General features: G+C 42.3%; 1 protein-coding gene across 1 annotated transcript in view; it reads right to left on the bottom strand.

The window, feature by feature from the left end:
- The window catches only part of Esco1 (establishment of sister chromatid cohesion N-acetyltransferase 1), a 68,741-nt gene that overhangs the window by 60,756 nt on the left and 801 nt on the right, over positions 1-7,184 (bottom strand). The window lies entirely within an intron of this gene.

Below are 7,184 nucleotides of genomic sequence, written 5' to 3'. Positions count from 1 at the left end.
GAGAGGAGAGGAAGCTAGGTGCCGGTGGCTCATGCCTGTAATACTAACTACAGAGGAGGCTGAGATCTGAGGATCATGGTTCAAAGCTAGCCCAGGCAGGAAAGTCCGTGAAACTCTTATCTCCAATAAGCCACCAGAAAACCGGAAGTGGCACTGGGGCTCAAGTGGTAGAACCCTGGCCCTGAGCTGAAGAGCACAGGGACAGCACCCAAGCCCAGAGTTCACGACGGCCAAAAAAAAAAAAAGATGATGCTAAACAAAATGAACCCAAGATAGGGACACAAGAGGTTTTATCTTTCTTGATGTTTTTAATGTGTTTATAATGTACTATGTGATTTTTTTTGTTTCTTCCCCATGGTATAACACCTGTTTTCACTGCATTTGATTCCGGTGCCTTGCATCTTGTATATACATTTTTCTAATTTGGGGAGGGGAAGGGAAACAACAAAATGCTGATATAAGGATACAGTTTGACCCACTGTAACAATGAGATGTACAAGGCACTATGCTGAAAACTAATTTTATAACTTGGCTGGGGGAAGGAGGAATGTGTTGGGGGAATGTTGGGTGGGGAAGGGAAGGGATGGTAGGGGAAAAACAAAGGAGGGGGTAACAATGCCCGATTGGAAATGGACTCATTACCTTGCTCATGTAACTGAAACCCCTCTGCACACTATCTTTACAATAAAAAATATATAATTTTTTAAAAAAAGAAATGCATGGCTCCTGATTTCAAAATCTCAGTTTAAAAAAATGTCTCAAAATTTTCAAATTGAATACACCTAATAACACAGTCTGAAAACACATAATTGCAGCTAGACAATGATGGCTCAGGTGGTAGAGCTCTAGCTTTGAATGGAAAAAGCTAAAGGACAGCACTCACATACCCAGTTCAAGGAGAGGGTCATAGATCTGTAATCCCAGTATTAGGGGGGTAAGGTAGAAAAGTTTCTAAGACCAGCTTGTCTTAAAAATACCACAGCCTGGCTGGGCACTAGTAATTCACACCTGTAATCCTAGCTACTCAGGAGTCTGAGATCTGAGGATCATGGCTGGAAGCAAGGCCAGGCAGAAAAGTCTGTGAGACTCTTATATCCAACTAATCACAGAAAAAGCTATGACCCAAGTGGTAGAATACTAACTTTGAGCAAAGGAGCAAGAACAGCACCCAGGCCCAGGGTTCAAGCCCCAGGACTGGCCAAAAAAAAAAAAGGCAAGATACATAGGTCACTTGCCTGTTATGCCCAAGATCCTAGGTTTGATGTCTGTGCTGCAAAGTATATGTGTATGCATATATATACATACTTATATGTATATATATTTTCACATATGTATTTTCTATATCAACATATACAGTATGGAAATACAGAAATACAGGGGAAAATATACAAGTCCAAAATATACAAGCTCCAAAATTGGAGCTTTCAAAGCTCTAATTATACACTGTTCTCAGAACTGACAAAACAAGCAGACATAAATTAATCAAAAGCAGTTAAATATACCAAATACATGCATAACACAATCAGTTCTAAGCTTGACCTAATAGACGTTATATATGAATATACACACACATATTAACCCAACAAAAGTAAAACACATTCTTTTCAAGCACATATAAAACTAGAAAAAACAAACACAGCAGTGCATGCCTATAGTTCCAATTACTTGGAAAGCTAAGGAGGCTAACTTGAGCTCAGAAGTTAAAAGTTTAATAGCATGACCAACATAATGAGATTTTATCTTAAAAAAATTAAATAAAAACAAAAGAAACTAAAATATTATGTAAATATAAGATTTTTGTAAAGCAAGTAAAACAAAAATGTAAAACAAAAATCATGTTCTCCACCTTAACTCAAGACTAATCCCATCCTCCTCCAACGAATTTTTCCTATAATGCAAGTTATCTAAAACCTTTGGGTAGGAACACTAAAACCAAAGACTCAGGGAGCTCAAACTATTTTTCTTTCCTTCAATACTGAGGCTTGAACTCAAGGTTTCAATTCACACTTGCTAGGCAGGCACTGTACTACTTAAGCCACACTCTTGGCTCTTTTTGCTCTAGCTTGTCAAATAGTGTCCTCAGGTTTTACCAAAGGATAGCCTCAGACTGTGATCCTACATACGTCACCCAAGTAGCTGGGATTATAGGAATGGCCTACCATGTCTAACTTGCTTAAGAGTTCAGTCAAGCTGGGTACCAGTGGCTCATGCTTGTAATCCTGGCTACTCAGGAGGCTAAAATCTGAGGATCACGGTTCAAAGCCAGCCCAGGTTGGAAAGCCCATGAGACTCTTAACTCCAATTAACCAGAAAACTAGAAGTGGAGCTGAGGCTCAAAATGGTAAAGCACTAGCTTTGAGCAAAAGAGCTCAGGGACAGTGCCCAGGCCCTGAGTTCAAGCCTCACAAAAAAAAAAAAAAAAAGTTCACGGTCAGGCTAGGCAACATAGTGACAGATATCCATCACAGGGAAGAAAAAAAAAAAAAAATATATATATATATATATACATGTTCATGTACGTGGATTAAACACAAAAAGCATATATGAACGGTTTCAGACTTTACATTTTAACTAACCATTTGTTTGTTGAACCACAGAATATCACAATTATCTACAGTTATTAACATGCTTGTGTGGTGAATTTTCTAATATTTCAACAGATTAATTTTCTTCATATACCAGATAAAAACAGATTGAATGCAAAAGTTCATGAGACTACAGCTGTATTAGGCCAAATATTAAGATCTGCAAAAATGAAATTCAGCTAGGAGGCAGTGGCTCACACCTGTAATCCTAGTTACTCAAGAGGCTGAGATCTGAGGACTTTGGTTCTAAGCCAGCCTGAGCAGAACAGTCCCTGAGTGACTCTCCAATTAACAACTCAAAAACCAGAAGTGGAGCTCAAAGTGGTAGAGCACTAGCCTTGAGCAACAGTGCTCATTGAAGTGCTCAGGCCCCGAATTGAAACCCAATAACAGAAAGAGCTGTCAATCTTTAATTAATTTTTTTTTGTTTTGTACCATCATTTTCCATTTAAAATGTTAACCAGTAGTTTGTGGACTTTAAATGAATTAATAAATATATTTTACTAATACAGTCACTATATATAAATGTACTAAGAAAAACTATTGGAATCCTACAATAATTTTTTTTTTTTTTTGTCAGTTGTGGGGCCTGAGCTTTGGGCCTGGGCGCTGTCCCCCAGCTCTTCAGCTGTAGACCAGTGCTCTACCACTTGAGCCTCAGCCCCACTTCTGGCTTTTTCTGCTTATGTGGTGCTGAGGAATCGAACCGAGGGCCTCATGCATGCAAGGCAAGCACTCTACCACTAAGCCACCTTCCCAGCGCCATCCTACAATAATTATTAAAAATATGAAGGGATACTGAAAGCAAAATGTTTGAAAATCATTAAAGTACACTTATTAATACTTCAATGTCATTTTTATTTACTTTTTGAGTTTTTTGGAATGGGGGAGGTGGCTCGAGATAGGATCTCATTATGTTGCCCAAGCTCCCCCTTAATTGCCATTCCCCTGCCTCACCCTCAGGCATGGACAAACCAGGGTTCTGTTTTAGTTTGGTTTGTATTGCTAAGAATCAGACCAGAGTCTGTGCATGATATGAAAGTGTTCTACTACTGAACTATATCCCCAGCCCTTATTTTAGGATATTCTAAAAGTGCAGGGCTGGGAAGGTGGCTCAGTGGTAAAGCACTTGCCTTGCATGCTTGAGGCCCTGGGTTCAATTCCTCAGCACCCATAAGCAAAAAACAAGCCAGAAGTGGTGATGTGGCTCAAGTGGTAGAGCACTAGCCTTGAGCTGAAGAGCTGAGGGGCAGCGCCCAGGCTCAGAGTTCAGGCCCACGACCGGACCCAAAATAAAAACCAAAACAAATAAAAATGCAGCATAATGCAAGTAAGTCTAAGATATAGTCCCATCCCGACTGCCACAAGAGAAAAGACAAGCTGACAAAATGTTTCATTTTGCCAAAGGCAATTACAATAGTAATATAAAACTGAACTATATGGACTGGGAAGTTGGCTCAGTGGTAGAGTGCTTGCCTTGCATGCATGAGCCCCTGGATTCAATTCCTCAGCACCACATAAAACAGAAAAAGCTGGAAGTGGCGCTATGGCTCTAGTGGTAGAGTGCTATCCTTGAGCTGAAGAGCTGAGGGACAGCACCCAGACCCAGAGTTCAGGCCCCACAACCGACAAAAAAAAAAAAACTGAACTATAGAACTTATGCAGAAATAGAATCCAAGATTTTTCATAACATCAACACACATAAAATAAGAAAATTTGGGTTTCAGAAAAGCGAACATAGTCCTTAAGTGAATTATCTGTCCTAACAATTGTACTAGAGTCGGTTTCTACCATCTAAACTATCACCTTAAGTAAAGAATATTCAAAGAACTCTAAGCAGAATATAAACCTACTTACCGAAGTCACAAAAAAGGAGCAAGGAGCTCAAGCCTGTAATCCAACCTACTTAGGAGACTAAGAGCTAAGGATGGAGGTTAGAAGCCAGGAGTGGCAAGAAACGCCCTTAAGACACTTATCTCCATTAAACTACCAAAATTAGCTAGCAAGTGATAAGAGTACCATTCTTTTTTTTTTGGTCTGTCGTAGGGCGTGAACTCTGCACTTGGGCATTGTCCCTCCGCTCTTCAGCTCAAGGAGAGCACTCTACCACTTGAGCCACGGCGCCACTTCCAGCTCTCTGGTGCTTTATTTGAGATAAGAGTCTCATCAACTTTCATGCCTGGGCTGGCTTTGAACCAGGATCCTCAGATCTCAGCCTCCTGAGTAGCTAGGATTACAGGCGTGAGTCACGGCACCCAGCTAAGAGTACCATTTTTTTTGGGGGGGGGGTCCGGTCATGGGACCTGAACTCTGGGCCTGGGCGCTGTCCCTCAGCTCTTCAGCTCAAGGCTAGCACTCTACCACTTGAGCCACAGCGCCACTTCTGGCTTTTTTTTTCTGCTTATGTGGTGCTGAGGAATCGAACCCAGGGCCTCTTGTATGCAAGGCAAGCACTCTACCACTGAACCACCTTCCCCGTCCATGAGTACCATTCTTGAGCAAAAAAAAATTCAGAGAGGCTGGGAAAGCTTCAAATGCATGAGGCCCGGGGTTCTATTCCTTAGTACCACATAAACACAAAAAGCCAGAAGTGGCACTGTGGCTCAAGTGGTAAAGCGCTAGCTTGGGCTAAAGAGTTCAGGGACAGCGCCCAGGCTAAGTTCAAGCCCAACGACTGACAAAAAAAAAAAGTTCAGAGACAACGACCAGGTTCTGAGTTCAAATGCCAGGACCAGTGCTAGCTCACTCACACACACACAAATGTCAGGAAAAATATTTAACTATTAGAAACAATCCATTATTTTGAATTATAGGGCTATGGTTAGTTTTATTATTAAAATAAGCACAATCAACTCTTTTAATGAAATGTCAAGCTTTTTCTAAAAAGAGCCACCAGTAGAGAATGATAATAGCATTCACTAATTAATATCTTTTTAGTTATTCTGTGAAGCATAAGCTATCATCAATTTAAATGCCAGCAAAAAGAATCCTTGTATAAGCTGGGTGTAAAAAAAAAAAGACAGTTCACTTCAGAACTGTATTGTTAATTGAGCAAGGTGAGAGTTGACAGTAGCCTATTTACCTCAGAAAGAAATAACTAAAGCCCTGATGGCTCACACCTGTAATCCTAGCTACTCAGGAGGCTGAGATCCAAGGATCACAGTTCAAAGCCAGCCCAGGCAAGGAAGTCCGAGAGACTTGTATCTCCCATAAATCACTCAGAAAACCGGAAGTGGCGCTGTGGCTCAAATGGTAGTGTGCTAGCCTTGAGCTGAAGAGCTGAGGGACAGCGCCCAGGCCCAGAGTTCAAGCCCCACGACTAACAAAAAAAAAAAGGAAAGAAGGAAAGAAAGAAACTAGTAAAGCAAGGCAAATTCTATTGAAAAAAAAAAAAAAACTACTTCCAAAGTCACACAACTGACCTAAAGGAGACTCTATTACAGATCATTTCCTCATTTCCTAATATGCAGAAGGCCTGAATCTGCAGCTTTCAAATTAAGCATTTTCAATGCGTTCTCATCCTATTTTCAGTTCACTGGTATTTGGGCAGTAAAAATGTTTAAGATTTTCAAATTAAAAACAAGATTCCATTTATGTCGGTAATAAAGCAGAAACTAAGACCTGATTAGAGAAGTTCACCACTGAAATCTGTCTTATCCAGTTCATTTTCCTTTTGGTGTAGAGGATAGAGCACATACTGTACCGTTGAGCTAGCTAGCTACATTCCCAGCCCATACCCAGTTTGGGGTTTGTTTGTTTTTTTTTTTTGGTAGGTCATGGATCTTGGAATTGTGGGCCTGGGCGCTGTCCCTGAGCACTTTGGCTCAAGGCTGGCGCTCTACCACGTTGGGCCACAGCTCCACTTCCGGTTTTCTGGTGGGTTAATTGGAGGTAAGAGTCTCCCGGACTTTCCAGCCGGGGTTGGCTTTGAACCTCGATCCTCAGATCTTAGCCTCCTGAGTAGCTAGGATTACAAGGTTTGAGCCACCCGCACCCGGCTCAGACCCAGTTTTTTGTGTGTTTGCTTTAATTAAGTGTATGGCTGGGAAAGGAAAAACAAAAACACCCTATCTTATTCCACCTTGTTATTTTTCCCCCCTCTTCTGGGCTACTTCAATCTTGTATGACTATTTAGATACTGCATGCTGAAATTACTTCCCACCAAGAACAATACCAATTCAGCTACCACGACTGAAAACATCCTCAAATCGCCACTGTTGAATCCCTTCCTCTTCCCCTACCCACCCCCCCTACCCAGCCCTGGAAAATTCGGTCATCTCCACCGCGCGTCATTTACAAATGGAGGGCGGAGATCCCCAGACTCTCACCCATCGCCTTAACAGGTGATCCCGCCGGTGCAAAACCAGCCCCGGTTATCATCTCCGGGGGGGGGGATGAAAATGGCAGCCCCCATTCCCTCCGGCTGGCCGCTCTCCGCGGCCACAAACTTCAGCGCAGCCCTCCGGCACCCGTCTTGTCAGCCGGCGCAGCTTTACCGGTGCCCGAGTTACCCCCATCTCCGACCCCAGATTCCCCATGACCTTGGGCCTGGGCCCCGGCGAGGAAACCCCGATGAAACGTGCCGCGCGCACCGCAGCC

This window comes from Dipodomys ordii, unplaced genomic scaffold, assembly GCF_000151885.1.
Source record: "Dipodomys ordii isolate 6190 unplaced genomic scaffold, Dord_2.0 Scaffold25, whole genome shotgun sequence".
NCBI lineage: Eukaryota > Metazoa > Chordata > Mammalia > Rodentia > Heteromyidae > Dipodomys > Dipodomys ordii.
Note: the sequence above shows the minus strand (reverse complement) of the source record. Positions and strands in the feature narration are given on the sequence as shown.